Source organism: Meleagris gallopavo, chromosome 24, assembly GCF_905368555.1.
Source record: "Meleagris gallopavo chromosome 24, MGAL_WU_HG_1.1, whole genome shotgun sequence".
NCBI lineage: Eukaryota > Metazoa > Chordata > Aves > Galliformes > Phasianidae > Meleagris > Meleagris gallopavo.
The window spans coordinates 4,146,572-4,171,111 of NC_139427.1; the positions used below are offsets into that span (position 1 = coordinate 4,146,572).

The 24,540-nt window shown below is 41.1% G+C and overlaps 1 protein-coding gene across 4 annotated transcripts in view; it reads right to left on the reverse strand.

Moving 5' to 3' along the window:
* LRRTM4 (leucine rich repeat transmembrane neuronal 4) overlaps nucleotides 1-23,701 on the reverse strand; it is a 316,311-nt gene extending 292,610 nt beyond the window's left edge. For 2 of the 4 annotated variants that reach the window (XM_085242831.1, XM_085242829.1), the window contains exon 1: nucleotides 16,054-23,696. The gene's annotated coding sequence lies outside the window, so the exon portion shown is untranslated. Of the gene's footprint in view, nucleotides 1-16,053 lie in introns of all 4 variants that reach the window. The other 2 variants (XM_085242830.1, XM_085242834.1) reach the window with 2 other exon arrangements.
* Nucleotides 23,702-24,540: the final 839 nt, after the last annotated feature.

The window sequence follows — 24,540 nt, forward strand, 5'->3', positions numbered from 1 at the left end:
AAATTAAATTTCCCCCCCGCCTCCCCCCCCCCGTGTTTCAATATGATTTTATGTGCAACATTAAAACTACAACATGAGTTATCTTTTCAAGCCATACTTGTAAAGGACTATGAGTAGAGGCAGGCATCTGAATCTTGGTGGATGAACCAAGTTTATATCCATTCTAATTACGTTCATAATACACTTGTTTGAACTACTGTAGGTATTATTTAGATGTATGCTATACATTCTGTCTAAAGTAAATTGAAATAAAAATATAATGCATAGCTGAAAAATATACTCTGTACAAAGTACTGTATCTCACTGACAAGTACTTTAAAAAAAGGCTAAAAGTAATAAAAATTACTGCTAGAAAAATCGAAGTGTTCCATTCCTAGATTTTATGGGAGTAATAAAAAATGAAAAAGCAGCTCTAGTTAAGCTAGACTGATGAAGTGATATACAGCCAGAAAGGCATTCAAGGTTGTGTTGAAACAGATTTAAAATTGATATATATCAAATACAATAATTCTGGTGCATATTAAACAGAGCCTAGATAGAATACCAGTGCAGACTTCCAGCAGATGATGGGGAGTTAAATTAAAAAATAAAGTTTGACCTAGACAAACTGCCATGCCCAAGAGCTTGAATGAAGTTGTTAATAGTTGCTTTAACACATGAAGTGCCACGCTTTAGAGCAAAAGGGGAAGCTTTGATTTTATTTGCACATTACAGAATTTCTGCCACTTCAACTCTTTTTTTTTTTCTCTCTAATTCGTAACGAAGATATGTTTCTGATTGCTGTAGAAAAGCACACGGAACTGCTTTGCCTTTTGTCAGAACTGCCAAAAACATGGCCACGTGTTACAAATTATTTCCAAGGTTAATTCCTGCAGGCACAGCGTGAAGAAATACATTGCTTCCAGGGCAGTAGTGAGCATAGACACAGTGACAAACATAAAATGGATGAGTTCAACCACTTCATCCACATCTATGACTCAGTTACAGGTAGAGCAGTAGGCCAGTTAAGAAGGTTATCTCTGGGAGTGAGGCTCTGCAGCATAACATTTCATTTTTATCGTAGAGTCAGAGGGCTCATCAGTGCTTTGAGTTCATGCAACACAACTGAAAAACAAGGCAAGAAGATCATTAGCATTCTGCCCACATTCTGTATAGGTTCAGGTTATGACACATCATTTATTCTCTTAAGCGAGATGGTTTAACATAAGTTCACATGGAAGAATGAAATGATCTTTTCAACACTACCCCGTATTCATCTTCCTCTTGCTGGAACCAGATAAACCTTAAAAAAAAAAAAAAAAAAAAAAAAAAAAAAAAAAAAAAGCTTGAAAAAACTCCCATTGTGGCTGCACAAAACAATCAGGAAAAAGGTTTTTGGAGTGTTCTGACACACACGTTTTCTTTGTAGTTATTTGTTCTGAAATTCAGCCTCAGCAAAGGACCAGCACAACAGCCACTGTGGTCATAAAAGAACCAGAATTTGAAAAGGTAAATAGTATTCAGAAATAAATGGACTTTGTACTCTTTCTCCACAAAGGGGATGACTTGAGCTTTTCCACAGCTTTGCCAGCAATTACCTCATTACTTGGGTCAGGTGCATATACTCAAAATAAACACTGAAATGCCACCAGCATCCCAGCACTGCAGTATGGGAGTTTTGCTTTGGCTGTACCAACAACACCAACTTCAGGCCTACATGTAGCACCTTGCCTATGCTGTGATTCTTCATACAGAAAGAAGTCACCTACAGGTGTCAGTACCATTGCTCAGTGCCTGAACAGAACACTTCCACCCAGCTACATTCAGCAACACCCACAAGTGCCATTATAGCACTATGAAATGGGTGAACTGTTACCAACAGCCTGCATCCCAGCCCAATGACATGAGGTAGCTTAAAAAAAAAAAAAAAACCTATCAAACAACAGTAGAGATAGCAGCATTCTCTTGTCTACAAAATTGCTCCAGCCACCCATATCAAGGAGCAAAACTCATCTGTTTGCAAAAGAAACAGAAAGACACTGTCAAAGATAAATCAGGCTAGTACCTGGCAGACTAAGCATGCTGTACCAATTATCCTGAAGAAATTGTAACTACACAGTCAGCTTTGTACAGAGGACATGTGTACTCTGACAGTGACAAAGCAAGAGTCTGCTTTTGAGATGTTCACACCTCTAAATGCTCACCAGCCTATGACATCCTGCAAGAACAAGTTGCTTTGGCAGTTCAAAATGGAAAGCATCCAGGCTGGATGTACACGAGGAAATACTAAATTATTAGCAACAAAATGTTATAAACCTGTCTCCTTGATTACTGATCTTAGAGATTGCCTTTATAGGCTACTGATTCTTTTCTACTTAAAAACATCAAAGAAAATAATGATTATTGTTATGTCCATCATGCCTGCGTACAATCACAGTATGTTCCAGCCAGTCTTAAAGATGCAGAGCTGCTCCCAACCTCTGCACCAAGCCTCCCTTGGGGCAGTTTAGACAACAATTCTTGGTCTAATGTCTTACATAGAGAATGGCCCCCTTCCCCGCACACTGCAGAAGCATTTTTCTTTTGAGAAGACAAAGATACTACCCTCAAATCCCCATGCAAAGCCAGCTAGGCTTCTTTTCCTCCAATAAATTACTGTTGGAGAATACAGATCTTTACCACACATTGGTAATGAGAGCAAAGGCATCAGATTGATCCACCACAAGTAGGAGAGGCATTCTACTAGCTGTTTAAGAATATGGTAGGTATGGCTGTTGCTATGATTTACAGTAGAATTACATAAAGAATGCTAAAAGAGTTTGTTTTCTTACTCTAGCATTACCAACCCCTCTATTACCTAAGCTCCAGAGTTCTTTGCATAGGAAATAGAAAATGGGAGCATTTCAGTTCTCATAACTGCAAAGAATTTACAATATAGAATCATAAAATAATTTAAGTTGGAAGGGAACCTTAAAGGTCATCTAGTCCAACTCTCCAGCAATGAACAGGGACGTACATCTGCAGCTCAATCAGGTGCTCAAAGTCCCATCCAGATTGACCTTGGGCATCCCCAAGAACATGAACCTTTAAAGACCACAGAATGCTCTGAAACCATAAAACAAATGATTTTTAATGCAGCCTTGCAAATATTTGAGCTACATAGATTTGAAGAGAGATTGGAGGAACTCCTAAAGGAGTTCACAGCATTGACTGTATGATAAAATAACTCTGCAATTGCTGAGATGCCACCTCTGCCTGCTGAAGCTTCTGAACTACTGTTTCAGAAGATGTAGTAAGATCTCACAGTGTTCTGTAAATGTTCTCCCCTCTCATTGCTTTTCCTTTACACTGAGCATCAGGCAGTATCACAAGTGGGAGCACTCACATTTCAGTCTCATCAATCGCAGCCTCAAGATGTGGAGGTAAGGTACAGAAAACTATTTAAGTCAGAAATTGTGCAAAAAGTCCACTAATTACAGAAGAACATTACTCCAATACTGCCCTTCATGCCCTGTATATTGCAGCAATATTAGAAGTATAAATAAAATCTCATTATCACAGAAGTTCTACAAATCAGTACCATATCCATTCCAAAGAGAATTTTGAGTAAGAATTTATTTGCCAGGTCAGAATAATGAAAACAAATAATCAGAAGGATTTGCTCAGAGAAAAACACTGTGTGTAAAGGTTAAAGTTTACCTCCTGTTGAAGGACTTTGGCATTATCACATATCTGGATACAACTCTGCTGTATGCTCAATTACAGCATACAGCTGCTGCAAACTGTATTCAAAAAGATCTTCAAAAAAAAAAAATATATAAGAGACAAGAGGGAACTGAAAACTGACATACCTCCACTCACATAGTTATCCAGTAACAAGGTTCGATGCAATCCTGGATTCCAATCAACAACTTCATATTGACTACCTATAAGGAAACAGTGGCTTGGCAATTGTAAGAAAAAGCACTGGAAAGAAAACATCCTCAGAACACAAATGCCCCTGTGTATATTTTTGGCCACTTGTTCAATTTTTTATTTATTTTTATTTTTTTTTTAAATAGTAGATGAGGAGCTTTATCTCCAGGTATGGAATAAATATCACAATAAGGAAGATCCAGATAGAATATACAAGAGCTTCAAAATCACAGCAGAATAAAGCACCATGCGGATAAGAGATCTGTCTCTTAAAGTAAACCAAGGGGATTAAATCAAACTCTGAAAGAAGACAAGTAAATGATAAATGACACACGGCTGTAAAGAAACTAAATCTTCGGTGTCTAAATGAAATACAGAGGGCTGAAGAGATTATGCAAATTGAAATGAATCAGACTGAATCAAGACTTACAGCCGACCTAAACTGCGAGGGAACATGCTGCAGTCTGAAGGCAGAACAATTATACAACCTGGGACTGAACAGTTGACCAAAGGATAAAGGATGGAAATTGTATTTGGTACCCAGAGTTCTCTGAGAATAATGGTGTAAGGGGGTGGGGAGGTCCATCTCTATAGTTGTTTTTGGAGGAGGGTAAGAAAAAGAAGAAAGCTTTATAAAACATGTATTAGAGCTTGCATATGTAAATACTCTCACTGCAAGCCAGCTGAGGTTTCAAAGCCATACGGGGTCAAAATCTACTAAGATTTTTCCACTACAGTACTTTTGAAATGGCACTGCAGTTGCTTTCGGTTGAAATACACTTATGTCTTCAGTAGACACTTGGATACTTTTTTAAAAACCTCCTAATACAGGTTGTTCCATATTATTAGGACTGATCACTATATTCAGAAATTGTATTCAAGATTCCTCATAAGAATTTCCACAAGAATTCAGATCTTAATTTCTAGTTCATTCTCCCTCATACAGCTACTCAGTTAAGTATGTACTCATAGTCACGCAGTAGAATAGAACCACTAATATAGAAGTTAAGCAGTGTGTTAAATGATCCAAAATCATGCTGTATTTACTTTATTCACCATTACCAGCAATTAGAAATCATAATACAAGAGTCTTTTGACCTTTAGAATAACTGACACAGTCTTTTGCAAGTAGAGCAAACCAGCTTCCCCAAGAACATAGGGAAGGGAAGGACGAAAGTCAAGTGCTGTAATTAGCTGTATAATTATTTTCCAAAATAAAATGTGCAATCTTCACCTCTTTGGCATTGAATGGCGTCATTGGGGCTGCTATCATTAAGCTGCCATCACTGCACTATCATTATGGGTCTGATAAGGAAAGACAAACACTTTGAGATCCGCTAGAGGATGCACTTATTTCCCAACTTCCCTCAACTAATGTATTTAGGTACTTATTTTTGGTGGATGATGGGACTTCGAGGGCAGGAAGGAAGGTCGCTGACACTGGAACTGTCTCACTCCAATTTATAGGAGGGAAATGAGGTTCTTGTAATATCTGTATACCCAGCGTGAGATTAAGAAACAACGGTTCATATGTTAGTCCAACCAGTTTATTATAAAACCTAATCAGGGAGACGGGGAAGGGAAGGAGGGTGATAGAAAAGATAGGAAAGAAGCAAGAATTGCGTAAAGCGGGGATAGTCACCACCAGGATGCAGCAGCCATCCCGTTGCATGATGCTTCAAAGGTCCGAGGCAGAAGCAGCAAGGGGGGGAGAGAGCAGCAGCGTGGCCGGCCTTGGGCAGCAAGGAAGTGACAGAAGGAAGTTGCAGAGCTGATCCAGGAGAAAGCAGCAGGACTCCAGTAGCAGGCCCAGGAGAGTCCGTCAGCATGCAGGCATTCCGTGGTGAGGAATCTGATGGCAGACACTTTTGTTCTTCTTCAGCATCGTGGTAGAGCACAGAGCAAGTCCAGGAGGGAGAGAGGCAGGTCATGAGGCTTCTCATGGCAGAAACCTCTTCTTCATGAAGAATCTGTTGCCAGAAAAACCCCCAAACCTCATGGTTTTCGATTCCTCTTACCCTTCTTTTTCTGCCAACGTGGCATTCCTGGGCACTTGGGTAAGAGCCATGTGCAGCATCTCCTGAGATGGCCATCTTCCTGGAGATAAGTCCACACAAAAGACCGCTTTAGGGCCATTAAACTGCAGCCTCTCTCTCTTTCGTTGCCCCTGGCCTTGCCCATCTGTGTCCCCCAGACAAAGGATTTCACAACCCTTGCCCAGGACTTGCCTGGACTTGAACAAGTCCATCTGTGTCCCCAGCAAGCTTTGAGACACTCATGTTAACAGAATAATATCTTACAGGAACCAGCAGGGATAAATACATGCTTTCCTCAATAGGAATCGAGTCTGCTGCTCTGATAATCACAAGACATTACATCCTAGCTTTTATTCAGCCAATGACAAAAATCTCATCAACTTGAACAGGATCAAAATTCTACTTCAGGCTTGTTGAACTTTATTCTTGTGTCTACATCTCAAACTCCAAAAGGAACATAGGGGGAAAGAGGGAATCCAGATCTTCAAGAAACACTGCTTAATGCTCCTTCTTGAATCTATTTTCCCCAAACAACCACCACTAAACAAGTCAAGTCCCCACCATTGAATATTTAATATAATTCTATACCAAAAAAGCTAAATGTTACACAAAGGTTATTTGTGTTCACAGATACGTGATGAGACTTCAAGTCATCCATTGCAGCGTAAGCAGGCGGGACAGAGCAAAACAGCTCCACGTTATCACACACACATTGAAAGGAAGAGATCCCTAATTACTTTTGAAAGGTTGGTTTTGTGCCATGACCTGTTGAGAGTAAGATGCAAGTAGATGTTTTTGCAGCCAGAATATCTCATAGCTACCAGGCATACAATTAAGAGTAGACATTTACTTGCTGAAGAACTGAGTCACTGAGCTGAATACTATGCCAATTACAGGTTACTTATTTACCTCAAAACCAAAGTTACTCTTTGTATTATAGCAACAGCTTTCTTCCCTCTACATTTATATAAGAAAGAGCGGATTACAGAGTCAGTATTAAAACCCTTGCACTTTCTTTAGCTATGTTTGGGAAGGAAGAAGAAAAAAAAAAAAAAAAATCCCTCTCATCCACATGACTTATCACACAGAACTGCACCTCTCTGCCAGCCCAAGGCTGACCACGCTTCGGTCTGAGGTAGATCTGTCATGGTTTCATGATTTTTCATTATCGGTATTCCACATCATAACATCATGCAATGTACTGGGGGTTTGACTGCTGATGCTCAAGTTCCGGGTGCCTGTCCAGCGGAGAAGAGCAGCTACGTTTCCCCAGGGGGCTTTGCGGTCAGCGAGGAGATATAACTCCTGGCAAGGTCACCTGATGCTCTCTTCTCTGCCTGCGCTGCTTCGCTTGCGCTTCTCTGCCTGCGCTTCTCGCCTGCGCTTCTCTGCCTGCGCTTCTCATCTCAGCGTTGTGGTAAGGCCGATCCACCATCAATTTCACATTCTCTCTCCTTATAAAATTCTGTTGATACCATATTTAGTAAATTACTTTGTTTTACCTCAGATTGTTGCCACTGTTTTCAATTATTTCGGGGTCCCTTATTTTTTTTTTTTTCCGGGGGCGCGGATCCGCGGATCCCTCCGCCCTTCTAGTCACGGAACCGGGCCGAACCAGCCCGTAAACCGTTGACATTCTTGGTGGAGAATGCGGGCAACAGTTGCTTTTTAGCTTTTTGAACAAATCTCTCTCTCCGCTCTCAGACAGCTTCATTGGGAAAGTTTATCTGTTTCACCAGTACTGTCTGAAAGCGTGACCTTGAAAAGTCCAGGCGGACGGCCAATACTCTAGGATATTTGTAAACTTTGAGCCTTGCTATCTTGTTTCTGTAAAAGAAAAAAAAAGAGAAAAAATGCTTTCTCTACTGAAACTGCCTTTTAAGGGGCTGCATGCCACTGTCTCTTCTTTCTTAATGCTAAAAACATACTGGGCCTTAATTAAGTTCACCACTTTGCTCTATGGAGCAATAGGTATATATAGCCAATTGAAAACATGGATGGAAATAACTATGTGGCATCTGCATATTATGTGGCATACCATTCCAGAGGGAGCTGCTAATTTTACAGGGTTGGGGATTTTTAAGCAGGTTTCCAGCCTCTCCTTTGAATTCTTTATGCGGATTTTCAATGCTCACCTGATCACGTTATTAATCTCCGTGAATGTACTGCTCACCATTTCACTTATTATTAGTATTTATTATATTTTGAGGAAGTCTGCCCCAAAACCAGTAAATACTGAGTGGCAGGGAATGTGGAGAGGCCTGGGTGAGACTTTAGAGAGATGGAAATCTTCGGTGTCATGGAACTTTACTCCAGAACACCTGAAAGACCCTGAAAATTTAAACAGATATTTGAGACAGGAATGTCGTGGCTCAGGAAGATCTGAGGAGGCCCAAATTGTTTGGGGCCTGGCTAATGCTTACCGGGCCTTATTCAATACTATCCTGGAGAGGGAGAGAGTTTGTGAAATTGAAAAGGAGAGTCTCAGGGAAACAGTGCAAAATGAGCGAGAGAGTCTCCTGGTCGAGAGAAACAGCCTCCAATCTGAGAGAGATGCCCTCCGAATTGAGAGAGACTCCCTGCAATCCAAACTCAACAGTCTTCAATCTCAACAAGACACCCTCCAATCTGAGCTAGATACTCTCATAATCGAACGAGACAGGCTCCGAGCTGAACTGGAGGATGAGAGCATTGGAACTGACCAACCTGATCAACTACAGGAAGCACCACAATTGATGTCACTTGCCCCTGTAAGAGGACGGAAAATGAAACGAATCTCGACTCAGTTAGAAGAGAAGAAAGAAGAGGAGAGAGGTCCAGAGGAGTGGCTCCAAGATCCACAAGAAGCACCCCTAAGTCCAGGAGAGGGGCCCTCAGTAAGACCACGGTCACCGGCGCCAATGAGGGCAACAAGAAGTCCCGAAAGAGTAAGAGGTGAGCAAGATATCGTTACCATTGTTGATCGATCTCTGAAAATGAATGAAATTCGAAGTCTGAGAAAAGACTTTTCACGTCACCCAAATGAGCCTATTGCCACTTGGTTACTTCGATGTTGGGACAATGGGGCCAACAGTGTGTGGCTGGATAGTAGAGAAGCTCGCCAACTGGGTGGCGTTGCTAGGGACTCAGCCATTGACAGAGGTATTAGTACATGCCAGAACCAGGCCTTTACCCTCTGGAAGCGGATGTTGTTAGCTGTAAAAGAAAGATACCCCTTCAAAGATGATCTGATGCCTGAGAAAAAGAAATGGGCTGATATGGAAGAAGGCATCTGTTATTTAAGAGAATATGCTGTGGTGGAAATGCTACATAGCCCCGATTTCATTCCTGACGAGCCAGACCAAGAGCATGATCCCGAGAGAGTCAGGTGTACACCAAACATGTGGCGTACATTCACAAAGACCGCACCAGAAAGGTACGCCAGCACATTTGCAGCAATGTATGGCAGAGGGGAAAGAAGACCCCTTATAAGTGAATTGGTTAATAAACTTCAAGACTTTGAGTTACATTTAAGCCCTCTGCGAGCTTGTGTTTCAGCCATTACAAAGGTAGCTGAAAAGCTGGACAGAATGGAAAACAAACAAGAAGATATAATAGACAAACTATCAACCGTGCCTGAAGCTGATAAATCCATGGAGGTAACGGATACATCAAATGGGGACCAGAATCCCCAAAACAGCCTATTGGAGGGGCTGATCAACTTGATTTCCTCCCAGCCGGTGGCATCTAATGTCTCAGCTATCAAAAGAAGACGTTCTCCTGCTCGAGCAAGTGACAACAGTAAGACCACATCACGTTTTGCCTTGTGGCATTACCTACGTGACCATGGAGAAGATATGAAGGAGTGGCATAAACAACCTACTCCTGTACTTCAAGCACGGGTAAGAGAGTTACAAGACAAATCAACCACCAAGGTGAACTTCTCTAAAAAGGTGATTGCTCCAGTTGCTGCAGACAGTGAAGGTAACAAATAGAGGGGCCCTGCCCCCAGCCAGGGGGGGGAAAGGGATAATAGAGTTTATTGGACTGTGTGGATTAGATGGCCTGGCACATCAGAATCACGAAAATATAAGGCCCTGGTGGATACTGGTGCACAGTGCACTCTAATGCCCTCGAGTCACCAAGGGACAAAATCAATTTATATTCATGGGGTGACTGGAGGTTCCCAAGAGCTGACTATGTTGGAGGCCGAAATCAGCCTCACTGGTAAAGACTGGCAAAAGCACCCTATTGTGACTGGCCCAGGGGCTCCATGCATACTTGGTATTGATTACCTCAGAAGGGGATATTTTAAGGATCCCAAAGGGTATCGATGGGCCTTTGGAATAGCTGCTGTAGACACAGAAGGTGTTAAGCAGTTGTCTATTTTGCCTGGCCTGTCAGAAGATCCATCTGCCGTGGGGTTGCTACGAGTGAAAGAGCAACAAGTACCGATTGCTACAAAAACGGTGCACAGACGGCAGTACCGCACCAACAGGGATTCCTTGCTCCCCATTCAGAAGCTGATTCACCAACTAGAGAATCAGGGAGTGATTAGCAAGACTCACTCACCTTTTAACAGCCCCATATGGCCAGTGCGTAAAGCCAGTGGAGAATGGAGGCTGACGGTGGACTACCGTGGCCTGAATGAAGTCACACCCCCATTGAGTGCTGCTGTGCCAGATATGTTAGAACTCCAATATGAATTGGAGTCAAAGGCAGCCAAATGGTACGCCACCATTGATATTGCTAACGCCTTTTTCTCCATTCCTTTGACCAAAGAATCTAGGCCACAGTTTGCTTTCACCTGGAGGGGCATTCAGTATACCTGGAATCGTTTGCCCCAGGGGTGGAAACATAGCCCAACCATTTGCCATGGGTTGATCCAAGCTGCACTGGAACAGGGAGGTGCTCCTGAGCACTTACAGTATATTGATGACATCATCGTGTGGGGCAACACAGCAAAGGAAGTTTTTGAGAAAGGAGAGCAAATAATCCAGATCCTTCTGCGTGCTGGTTTCGCTATTAAGCGAAGCAAAGTGAAAGGGCCTGCCCAGGAAATTCAGTTCCTAGGTATAAAGTGGCAAGATGGCCGTCGTCACATCCCAACAGATGTGATCAACAAAATCAGTGCCATGTCTCCACCCACTAATAAGAAAGAGACACAATCGTTCCTGGGTGTAGTGGGTTTTTGGAGAATGCATGTTCCAAACTACAGCCTCATTGTAAGCCCCCTTTATCAGGTGACACGGAAGAAGAATGATTTTATGTGGGGTCCTGAGCAGCAGCAGGCTTTTGAGCAGATTAAACAAGAGATAGCCCGTGCCGTGGCCCTGGGGCCAGTACGGATGGAACAGGATGCAAAGAACATCCTCTACACTGCTGCTGGAGAGAAAGGTCCCACTTGGAGTTTGTGGCAAAGAGCCTCAGGAGAGACCCGAGGCCGACCCCTGGGATTCTGGAGTCGGGCGTACAGAGGGTCTGAAGAGTGCTACACTCCAACTGAGAAGGAGATCTTAGCCGCGTATGAGGGGGTTCGGGCTGCTTCCGAAGTAATCGGTACAGAAACACAGCTCCTTCTGGCACCTCGACTGCCAGTGCTGAACTGGATGTTCAAGGGAAAGGGTCCCTCCACCCATCATGCTACTGATGCCACTTGGAGTAAGTGGATTGCGCTGATTACGCAGCGAGCGCGGATGGGGAATCTCAACCGTCCAGGAATCCTAGAGGTGATCATGGACTGGCCTGAAGGCAAAAAGTTTGGAACACCACCAGCAGAAGAGATATCACGTGCTAAAGAGGCCCCACCATATAATGAACTACCCGAAAATGAGAAGACATATGCCCTATTCACAGATGGATCGTGTTGTATTGTGGGGAAACACCGTAGATGGAAAGCCGCTGTGTGGAGCCCCACACGACAAGTTGCAGAGGCCACTGAAGGAAAAGGAGAATCGAGCCAATTTGCAGAGGTAAAGGCTGTCCAACTGGCCTTGGATGTTGCTGAACGGGAGAGGTGGCCAATGCTTTATGTTTACACTGACTCGTGGATGGTGGCAAATGCTCTATGGGGGTGGTTACAGCAGTGGGAGCAAAACAACTGGCAAAGAAAGGGTAAACCTATTTGGGCTGCTGACCTGTGGAAAGATATTGCTGCCCGAATAAAGAATATGGTTATAAAGGTGCGTCACGTAGATGCCCATGTGCCCAAGAATAGGGCTACTGAAGAGCAGCAAAATAACCATCAGGCAGACAGAGCTGCCAGAATTGAGGTGGCCCAAATAGATCTGGACTGGCAGAACAAGGGTGAATTATTTCTAGCCCGATGGGCCCATGAGACCTCAGGCCATCAAGGGAGAGATGCGACATATAAGTGGGCTAGAGACCGAGGGGTGGATTTAACTATGGATGCTATTGCGCAAATCATTCACGACTGTGACACGTGTGCCACAATTAAACAAGCCAAGAGAATGAAACCTCTCTGGGAGGAAGGGCGATGGCAAAAGTACAAATATGGGGAGGCATGGCAGGTTGATTATATCACCTTGCCACGATCTCGTAATGGTAAGCGTTATGTGCTCACCATGGTGGAGGCAACAACTGGGTGGCTTGAAACCTATGCAGTACCCCACGCTACCGCCCGAAATACCATACTAGGTCTTGAGACACAAGTCCTGTGGCGACATGGTACCCCAGAAAGAATTGAGTCAGATAATGGGACTCATTTTAAAAATTCTCTTGTAGGTACCTGGGCTAAAGGTCATGGTATTGAGTGGATTTACCATATTCCCTACCATGCACCGGCCTCAGGTAAGATTGAACGATACAATGGGTTGTTAAAAACTATGCTGAAAGCAATGGGAGGCGGTACATTTAAGCACTGGGAGAAGCATTTGGCAGAAGCCACCTGGTTAGTCAATACCAGAGGATCTATCAATCGTGGTGGTCCAACCCAGTCCAGCTCCCTACATACCGTAGAGGGAGATAAAGTCCCTGTTGTACATGTAAAGAATATGTTGGGAAAGGCAGTTTGGGTTATTCCAGCCTCTGAGAAGGACAAACCTCTTCGTGGAACTGTTTTTGCCCAGGGACCTGGGTCCACTTGGTGGGTGATGCAGGAAAACGGGGATGTTCAATGTGTACCGCAAGGGAACTTGATGTTGAGGGAGTGCAGTCAGTAATTCCTAGTGCGTGTGTTTATATTTTGTTTGTCTATATTAAGCATGATGTAGTGATGTGGAATAAGGGGTGGAATGTCATGGTTTCATGATTTTTCATTATCGGTATTCCACATCATAACATCATGCAATGTACTGGGGGTTTGACTGCTGATGCTCAAGTTCCGGGTGCCTGTCCAGCGGAGAAGAGCAGCTACGTTTCCCCAGGGGGCTTTGCGGTCAGCGAGGAGATATAACTCCTGGCAAGGTCACCTGATGCTCTCTTCTCTGCCTGCGCTGCTTCGCTTGCGCTTCTCTGCCTGCGCTTCTCGCCTGCGCTTCTCTGCCTGCGCTTCTCGCCTGCGCTTCTCTGCCTGCGCTTCTCATCTCAGCGTTGTGGTAAGGCCGATCCACTATCAATTTCACATTCTCTCTCCTTATAAAATTCTGTTGATACCATATTTAGTAAATTACTTTGTTTTACCTCAGATTGTTGCCACTGTTTTCAATTATTTCGGGGTCCCTTATTTTCTTTTTTTTCCCGGGGGCGCGGATCCGCGGATCCCTCCGCCCTTCTAGTCACGGAACCGGGCCGAACCAGCCCGTAAACCGTTGACAAGATCCAAATCAAATAAGTCACTGCAAATGCTATTAAATCTTAACCTTTATTAAGCCTCCCCAGGCTGCTTTTTTAAAAAAGTAATTTTAAAAATCCTTAGAGAAAACAAGACTTACAGGTCTCTATGTAGACAAAGGAAAGCAAATTAACACAAATGTTCATGCTTAGACTAGCTAAAATAATGTAATCGATGCTAACTGTATGCAAGTGTGTCACTATCAGCTTTCTGATTGCAGGCAATGCTGCAGTGAACCTGAATTCAGTATTGTGTTCAGCATTACTGAAGGAACAGAAATTCACCTACATCATCCAAGATCTGTACCAGAAAATACAGCAGAAAAAAAAAGCAAAAGAGAATTCATCTGATAGGAGGAGCATTGGAGATATGAGGTGACTACAACACATCTCAGCCAGTAAACCACATACCAAGACACTGGTGGTTTTGTTTGGTTGTTTTTTTTTTTGTTTTGGTTTTTGTTTTGTTTGAGAGTCAATATTGGCTCTTCAGTAGGAATACGCCACAGGCCCAAAGAACACTCATAAATCTGCTTGCAAGACTAGACAATTACTTAGATTTCCAAAACCCAAGCAGATGGGTCTGAGTCCTTGCCAACCCCTTGGATATCATGCAGGATCCTCATGACTTCAGATGTTCCTGCTAGGAATTCTTCTCACAGAAATGAAGGCAAAGACCAAAACCCAATATGAAAGTAAGAGCACTCTTCTCTCACTGGATTTGAGCGTGAAAGACCAATAGGAGAAGGACCACTGGGAAAGGCGAATGCTTGCAAGGACCATAAAACTTAAGGAGAGTAATCAGAGGAATTTTTTCTTGAGACAAATTCTGAGGAAAAGCAATTGCCAAGGGATGGAACACAGTAAAAATATTCAGACCTTTTGAATTTCAGGTGTTGGTTGTTTTTTTTTTTTTGTTTGTTTTTTGTTTTAATGAAGATAGATTTAATTATTAGGAAACAACTGAAGGAATCTATCAATTAAAGTGACTGATTAAAGTATATGGTTGTTCTGAAAAACTTAATAGAGAAAGCAGAATACTTTATGCAAGCAATACTTGTGCTTGCAACAGAACCCAATCTTACTATTAAGAAACGAATATATGCATCAAACCTAAACTTCTAAACTCCTGCAAAAAAGTTTTGTCTTCCTCTACTATGTTTCAAAACTGCTGTTAACAGAACAAAAACAAAGGCCCATGCAACTAGACTTCCACATCACCAAGTCTACCCATAGTAATCCCAACAATGCTGTATGGACTCTCATCGAAACCTATCTCAAGACATGAGTTGTTTGGCATTTCATACCAAATGACTTCTTCTGTCATTTTCTGAGTCCTTCCATTACTTCTCTCTTTCAAAAAGAAATCAGACTCTTAAGTATGGATTATGTAATTGCATTTTCTCTGCCTAAGACGATACAAAACAAATGAGAAGTTGACATGAATATAAGTTCACAAATGGACTGAAGTAGCCAACAACACTCACTCGAATTCATTTTTTCAGTATTTTTCCATCTCTCTATTCCATACCTTCCACTCTCTAGTTCACAAGCTGTCAAGCTTAATTAACAACAACATTAATGCTGCTAATACTAATACCTGGAAACCTCAGGTAAGCACATGCATCTATGAGAAAAGGAGGTTCCAGGGCAGCTGATTAGAAAATAAATAACTTAAGTAGCAAGGCAAACATGTTAAATAATTTCATTCAGGTGCTACATTACTATCAACATCTTTTCTAAGCCAGTAATTAGGCTTTCACTGACTATATGTAACTTGTACAAAACACACTATGTGAACTCCAAAAAGCTATTTTTGATGTACCCACAGATCCAATTTTCAGCCCATAAGGATTCTCTATCAAGACTACTAGACAGAACGCAGATTCAACAGTAGGTAAATACTGTTCAAAACTTAAACAGACTACTGAAGCACTGCTCTTTCTAGCAGTAATCATCCACATTTGATTAACAAAAGAAACTGTAAAGTAATACTAAAAAGAACAGAATAAAAACTTTTGGGAAGATATCACTTTTTGTTCCACATATAACAGAAGTCTGTAAAATAGTTAAATGCACTGTTCTGCACTTTGTATTCCTTTTAATCCTAAGGAAAAACTCAAACAGAAACATTTGCAGTCATTGTATGGTCCACTCAGCACAATCTCAATTCCAACCATGATTTCCAGCCTCACAATGACGAAACAAAGCTTCGTTTAGTTTAAATAAAAAAAAAAAAAAAAGTAAAACTCAGCTTGGACTACTCAGCATTTGCATCAGCCCAGACTAGGAAGTCTGAAAGCCTATTTAACCAACATTTGTGAAAAGGAATGTAAGGAAAGAAGTTGCTTACCTTCAGAAAACATCAGGTATACAAGGATCTCCAATAAGATACAACTGCTTCCACTGCCAATCCTTAAATGAGGTCTGGGAAGGGATGCATCCTGGCTCCAGCCCTTCTGGTCAGTCAGGTTCATTGCATGCACCTGAGCTCCCCTTGGTTGGCTCTGCCTTCCCACCAGGTGCTCAATCACTGCTTCAAGCCATGACTTAACATTTCTGTTACGCTTCCTTTCTTGCTTAAAACCATCTTTCCTCTCTAGATTGCAAACATGAGCTGAGAAAAAATATCGTATCAGTAATTAATTACTAGTAGGGTTTTTATTACCACTGAATAAGTTCACTATAAACTGGAACATTCCATAACTTGAGTAACTTGAACACACGTTCAACATCTGAGGTATGGATACAGGCTGCCCAGGGAAATGGTGGGGTCACCGTCCCTGGAGGTTTTCAAGAAAAGGGCACATGTGGCACTGAGGAATACAGTTTAGTGGGTATGGTGAGGATGGGGTGAGGTTGGACTTGTAGGCATCTCTTCCAATCCTAAAAATTTCAGGATTCTATGATGTCTAACCAGTCCAATCCTTTCCTTAACAGTCCTTCTGATTCTTTAGGAAAACCCAGAATGTTTTTTGCCCCATTTTTTGCCTATTTTACAGTATTATGTTTTCAATATAGGGGATGATTCTTCCCATTCAGTGTTATGCTACTTTATGTAGAGTGAATGCAAGACAAGGAATGATACCTTCTAAATCAGTTTGTGCTACAGTACTTCCTATGCCACTCATTTACCCATCAACGCTATATCCTGAACTTCAGCTTCATGCTAGTTCCATTACTAACATGTTATTGCTTTGCCTTTTGTCCTTCTGTTCCAGTAAGCAAGTAAGATTTTGAGCCTACCTTGGCAGCTGCCAGGACTAAAGACATACAGTAAAATGAAAATAAATTTTATCACAACCACACAACTATAGTCTTTAACATAAAAAGCACCTGGTAAGAGTCATAAGAAACTGGTAATTCTGACCAAGATTTCCAGTTACACTAACATTTAACAGAAAGACAACAAAAATCCCAGCGGGGCACAAACTGCAGTAGGACTGACAAGAGCTGCTGTTGTTTTGCTGCAGAGGGGCTGGATGAAAATGAGCCACTCCACATCACAAACGGTTCCACTTACCCAGTCAGCCCCAGAGGGAAAAATGTGAACTTTCCATTCTGCAATGCCTTTCCCAGTGCAGGCAGGACTTTGGGCTTCTGCTTAAATGCATTAAGCACAGGGTCATCATTTTAATCAGATGTGAGCTACAAGAGACTGAAAATCATTCAAACACTGATTCATTGGCAGGATTGTATGCGAGACATCTTGCTAATCCAATCTGAGCAGCTTGCGTTCTGTACCTCCTGAAATAAACTTAAGTATACTGACTTATGAACAGGAAAAGAACACTGTTAAGCAGATCAAGGTGAATCTATTGCTGTCATTAGTGAAAACAGCATACATTAAAAAAAAAAAAAAAAAAAGGGCTGAAGAACAAATTATGCATCTTTTTCTCTCGCTCTCCCTAGAGAACTTCTGGTGTCTACAGAGCACAAGTGTAACAGCAGCATTTACCTTAACATACTTAACAAGAACTGGAAAATATTGTACATTTATAAACACGTGTATCAGCCTGAGGTAGGTTACTTGTCTGTACTGAATTGTACTCAATATATGATCAGTATATATGATCAGGAAAGTACAGTTCTGGCTTGAAAAGAGAGAGACTTTCGGTATCCTTCCACACTGAACATAATAGAAGAAGCAAAAAGCAAACCAAGCTTATATGCAGAAGGAGGACTAACTTTTTACATGGTCTGATAGTGAGTGATAGGACAAGAGGGGAGAAGAAGAGGGGAAAATCAAGTTAGACATCAGGAAGAAACTCTTTTCTCAGAGGGTGGTGAGGTGCTGGCACTGCTGCCCAGAGCTGTGGGTGCTCCATCCCTGGACATACCCAAGGCCATGGATGGGACCCTGGGAAGCCTGGGGTGAGCAGCCCAAGGCAGGGGAACTGGAATTGGGTGAGCTCTGAGGTCCAAATCCATGACATTCTACAATTCTGTATGTTCTGGAATAATACATTCCTAAATACATGGCGTTATATGACTGCTCTTTGAGGTGGGCTGCTTTGACAGGAGAACTGTGGGCAATATTTGTAAGATGTCTGGGATGCGTGATCAAGTAGATGCAGTTTGGGAAGAGGAACACATAAGCATGGTTTCATTTGTCTTCATAATCCTGGGCAAATTCTGCAGAAAACCTCCCTGGGCTTTGAATGAAATGTAAATGACAGGTCCCCATACCCTTGTGAGGTGTTCTGGCTTTAAACAGGCTGTGTGTGTCTTTCTCAAGCACTGGAATTAAATGCAAACTCAAATAACTTCCTCGAAACAGGCAGAAATTTTAAATCAATTTCAACATTGGCTGAAGCAATGTTCTGTATCTAGCACTTCACCTTGGGAAACAGAGAATTGCACAAGGAAAAACACCGATGAAGCATAAAGTACATAAAATGTCAGCTCAGGGACTGTAGTCACTGGGACTTCATCCACAATGATGTTCCTGCACCCATATAGGTTCCATGCTGCAGCCATTCCAGGTCAAGATTAGCTTTTCTGTACAGTTGTGTCACTAACACTGCTGGTGGACTACCTAGGCTCTGTTTGTAAAGTCTTTATAGACACGGTGTCTCCCTATTAGGAGAGGGAAAAACAGAAAGTAATCTGACAGCACATGGACAATACTGAACAAAGAGCAGCAATCTGTCAAGTATTTTGGAGAGGATGAGGATTACATCCTGTTGTTATGAAGAGATACAGAGGATTTTTCTCCAGATGTCAGGTGGGCTGTTGAAATGATGCTAGGGGCACTACTGTAAATGATGTTGTGGCACCAAGAGATTGTCTACATCACACAGTGCTCCATAAGATACAAGTAAGAATCAGGGCTAATTAGCTCAAGGGAATTATTAACAGCTATACTCTTTCTGGCACTCAAGCTTGTACGCTTGCTTACACAGAACTTTGCTTTGAAGACATACAAGTTCATCCACCACTAACTCAGGTATCTCCAGAGCACTGAATAAAGGTTATTAAAAATTCCTATACTTGATCTCAACAGAAAGGCCAGACAGACAATTACAGTATTTACTGTTGCAGCCTTCTGTGAAAGTGAAAACAAAGGTGTCATCACAAGCTACTTGCTTTAAGATTCCAGTGCTCCTTTTGTATTAAATTTTACCTTAAATTCAAAAATATATTTCTCCTGATCCTGACATTTGCTATGAAAATGCTGCTTCTCTCCACTGCTTTTGCTCTGTCCTTCACGGACTTCTTTCCTCTACTTCTTTTCCCCTCTTTTCTATACACACACCTCTTACCTATTTAAATCTTAAAAATCTTGAAAATAGACCTCATGCATCTGCAATACATTAACACAACTCCATCATTTTTTCTTGAAATCTATGTGCTTCTTCTACTAAGAGTAATATTTCTCCTTCTCTGTGAATTTGTCTTTAAAAGCATGTCACTTAAAAAGAAGACAGAGTGTTTCCTTGAGCATTTTTAAGGTAAATATGCAACAATCCTGCTCACCTCAGTAAAATAAAAATGCGTAATTGCCAGCCTTAAAGCTGTAATTTGCATTAATATTGTAGAGTAAACCTCTTATGCATGCAGTGCCATAGTGGTAGCCTCAGCAGTTGTGTCTCCTTCTAGGTGGGAAGGGAAAAATATTGCTGAACACATGCATCATTGCTGACCATTCCCGAACAGAACTCCTCTGATTAGATTTGGGAACTGGCGAGGAATTGACTTTATCTATGGACTCCATTTCCTGGATAATGTTATTAATTTATTCATTAAAATGTTATCAAATTATTGAAAAGAAATCTCCAGCCTGAGTGTTAGATAACAGCAGCTCTGCTTCCCATCTCAACGGTACATTCGCTTTAACAGGACTTTTAACTAGCGATATTGTTTCGTGATTTTATTATTACCATTATTCAATTCAGCCAAGCTTTCTTCCTTTCCTTTCCTTTTTTTTTTTTTTCCTTTGCACTCTGTTTACACTTTTTAATGAGGTTTTAATCTTCTCTGACATGTTTATTCAGGTTGTTTGTTTTACAAAACGAAAGAGCTTCAAGTATAAATGAGTAAATCAATATTTTTTTAAACCTGGGTCCAAATCTCCTGTTTAAATATTCCTCAGACTCGGCCAACCAAAATCAACCATAACCATCTATGTGAGTTTTGGAGCTTGCATGGACAAAGGTTAGGGCTTTTTTTACATTAATTCAAGCAGAATTCCAATTCTTACGGCAAAGCCATGAATACTACAAATCCCCAGAAGAATAACTGATTGCAAAATTAACTTAACATCTTCTTGTCAGAGATTCACAGATTAATTTAGAAAGTATTTTTAAATACAAATGCATGAAGTAGTGTGGCAAACCTTAAGCTCGAACTGGTTGAAGGTAAATCAGCATTCCCTTACAATCAGGCTGTGTGTGTTCCTTCCCATTATGCTCCTACAAATATCTGCATCCCTGGGTTGGGTTTGGTTTGGAAGCAATCAGCACACTGGGTATATGCTGGATGGACAGCCTGAAAAATTCACCTACAAGAGTAACAGGTGGGACTGGATGGACTTTACATGGAATAACATGGTGTCAGCTCTGGAATACCAGCTCTTAAGAATTTATCTCCTTGTCTGAAGTGACTCGTACAAGAACAAAATTCTACACCTATAAGACCATCAGAACTCTGAAAATGATGCAGATGCACTAAAGCCTTGAACTACTGACATTTCAAGCAAATCCTATCCCGATGCAGAAGCTGAAAATGCCAAGTGATTGGAGTATTGTGGACATATTTCTTGAATTGGCCTCTTAGGATGAGTTTTTGATACTGTCCCTACTCTGCAAGCATTTTTCACACTATGGAAATGGAGGTGGATCCAGCAAACTCCTTAGGCAGGGACTGAGAAATGCAGCCGTGCTGCTACATTCAATCCAAACTTCCAAAGATTATGCCTATTACCCCATTACCCAAATTGAAAAGTCAGTGGGCCTTACTGAAATATACTGGCCATCAGTGCTGCTTTTCACCAGTGTGATAAAGCTCAATGCAAGAGCAGTTAAAAAGCAAGCTCCTTGCTTCAGACCTGCTCCTGCACCTTTGCAATAAATAAGAGTGCCAAAAGTTAAGAATTCAAGTACCTTACTTACAGTGACTTCTGTGAAGAACTTCTATCCTGTAGCACTTGTCATGCTGAATACACACATTATTACCTTACATGTAAGATAGCTAATAAGATGTTTTCCATTTAATTTTCTGAGCAGCAGAAGTATTTAAAGAACATTAATGTAGTCAGACTTAATTTACTCCTTTTTTCTTCCTCATGACTTGCAATCATTTTTCACCATCCTCATGCTAGTTAGCTATTATTTTGTAAATGAATGACTTCATTTAATTTAGTTTCAGATTTAATTGTTCCTTATTGGAAATGTCAGCTTTCACAGTTCATTAATAAGGGCACTGGTGGAAAGAAAGCAAGGAAAGTGGGGATAGGGAGAAATAAACTTATCTTACAAGCAAAGAAGAGCTTTGGCTAACGTTATGTCCACATATTTATTTTAAGTCCCTCTTGAACCTCGGTCTCTAGATTAAGGTTACTAGGGATACTTGATGGAATTCAACAGACTGCCTTCTCTGACAGATGCTGCTTGCTGACAAAGACATACAACACAATCCTTGAACTGTTAGGGCTCTCCTCCCAATTCACTTGGCAGCGAAAGTGGGAGGTGGCAATCAGCCATCTTCCTGAGACAGCGGTTGATATATTCAGATGGAAAAATGGTTCTCCCAAGGAGGACCAAAGGTAGAAAAGGGGGATTTCCTGAGTTATACCTGCTTTGGAAAAACTTTGGAAAATGTGGAATATTTGTAGTTCTGGTCATGGTAGGGAATCCCATTGCATGAGGGACAATTCACGGTCATCTACTAGATGCTGGTTTGCTGGCTGAGCAGCATCACACTGCTGAATGCTAGCCATGTTCTTTAATAACGAACTATTCTCTTGAAGCTCTATGACCTCTGTTACACGTGTGAATACATGAACAAAAACTGCTCCCTGTTTTGATGGATGTAGCAGTAATAAATTATTAACCCAACCCATTAAATGTTACTCTGCTGCATTAATTCCTACAGGTAGCCCCAAATTAATGTTTTGGAGTTTAAAGTGCATTTATACGATACAAAGTCAAATAAATAACAAAAATATTATTTCTTCCTTAGCCAACTGATGAAATGATCATTCTCACAGTTTTATCTTTAGCAATGACTGTGGTGTGTTTTCTAATTTTTGCAGAGCCAAAGTGTCTTTTTAAAGTAGTAAAATACTTATGAGAATGACTGAGACATAATAATGTCTCTGTCCATTAATTGGAATTCATTAGAAGTTTAAGCTTGATGAAAATTTGTCACTCTCCACCACCAGTTAATATTAATAAAGTGGATTACTGGCAGAGAGAAAAAAAAGAAAAAAAAGAAAAAACAAGAATAATCTATGAAATCTTTATGACATAATCAAGACTAGTAGTTAAAATTGATATATAAATCCAGCAGCATAACACTGCAGTAATATATTATGAAAGAAATGTATCTTAGAATCCATCCTGTATTTTGGATATTTTCTCTGTAAAACGCTTTCTAAGCTCATTTAGCTCAATTAGCATTTATGAAACACTTTCTATGAAATGGCTTTGACTTTGTGTTATTGGTCTGCCTTATGCTGCTTGCACATGCTTAAACGAAAGGTTCCCTACAGCTTTTGGGGAAGAAAAAATGCAATTTTGTTTCTTAAAAAAGTAAATAGTGCATAGAGAATTGCAGGAGGAAAAAAAAAAAAAAAAAGGATAAAATTAGAAATAGGCTTTTGTATATTTATGCAGAGCCCCCAAAAAAGACAATAGCTGAAAGAAAACAGGGCTTTGTATGCGGAATATATTACACATCACATGAAGCAACATCAGCTCTATTTACCACATATGGGAAGAAAAGCAAGATACTGCACATTGCATAAGACATTAAGAATTTGACTGAAATTGCAGGGGGAAAAAAAAATCTCTGCTAATTTTCATGTGTGTTGGATCCAGCCCTAAGAGCTGCACACCAGTTTTGCCACAGTCTTGCCCCCACTTCAACAAAACATTTGAACTACCACCTGCCTTCAGCAAACCAGTTAAGCAGAGGGGGGTATCTGAGGACACCACCAAGTTGGACCAGTGGCTTTGATCGTGGTAATGGGAACCTGCTTCCAGAGATGTACACCACGTTATTGCTTCCATTTAGTTCAAGGAAAGAAACAGTGCACCCAGGAGATTACTACCTCAGTTTCCTCATGTATGCAGCAGTGGAGTACATAGTAGGGGTACTGACAGGTATTCAAACTAGTGTTTCAAAACCACATTCAGATTTTAAGATGAAAAATATGACATAAATGCAAAATATTGTTAAAGTAATCACTAAGCTGTACAAACCACAATCATCCTCATTTTTTTTTCCTTCCAAAACAGCAAAGGTAAATATAATATCAATACTTATCAAGGTGAAATTACCCTGTCTTCAAGAGACCATGAAGGGAAAATTCTAACATGATATTTTCTTGGATGAAAGCCCCCGTGCAAGTGTAAATTATTATCATTAAATAATGAATTCTTTGCCCAGTTTCAGCTTTGCAGCTCAGTCTGGAATTGAGAAGTGCTCTCTGCTCAATGGAGCTCAGGGGGGTACTGTAAATTTTCCACAGCATTTGGTTTCCAACTACATTGTACAGACACGTGATTAGGAGGCAAAACCCCACTTGAAAAAGACTTCTGAGTAAGCACCCAGTGTAGCTGTCTTTCAGTTTTAATTTCTGGATAACGTGGATGTTGGTCATTACTACAGAGCACTTCACAGCCTAGCTCATCAGTTCAAATGTGGGTCAGAAAGGATATCAGGAAGAGCTCTTGTATATCCTACATCAGATGCCACAGTCCTGGGCAATTCCCCAGCTGACATACTGATATATACAGAAAATTGTCAAAATATCTCACCAATTTAGGACACTCTTGTCCTTCTCAGCAAAGAAATGCAGAATTAAAGCAAGCACTGAGTTGGAACTGACTTCTCAATACTGAAAGTGCTCACTCCCTTGGACGTCTGAGCTGAGACACACTATCCAGCACCACATTCACATGCTCTCTTGACTTCACTGGTATTAAAAATGCTAGGAAAATATAAGAGAGCAGTGTAGATACACTTTCATGCGCTGACTGTAGCCAAGGGAAAAGCTTTTAACCTACCAAGAAAGAATTAATCAATTTGGTTTTAGTTAATTCAAAAGTTTCATCCAACAAATGTTTCCAGATCTAAAACACAGAAAATTAGTCAAAAATGTTCCTTGGCCATC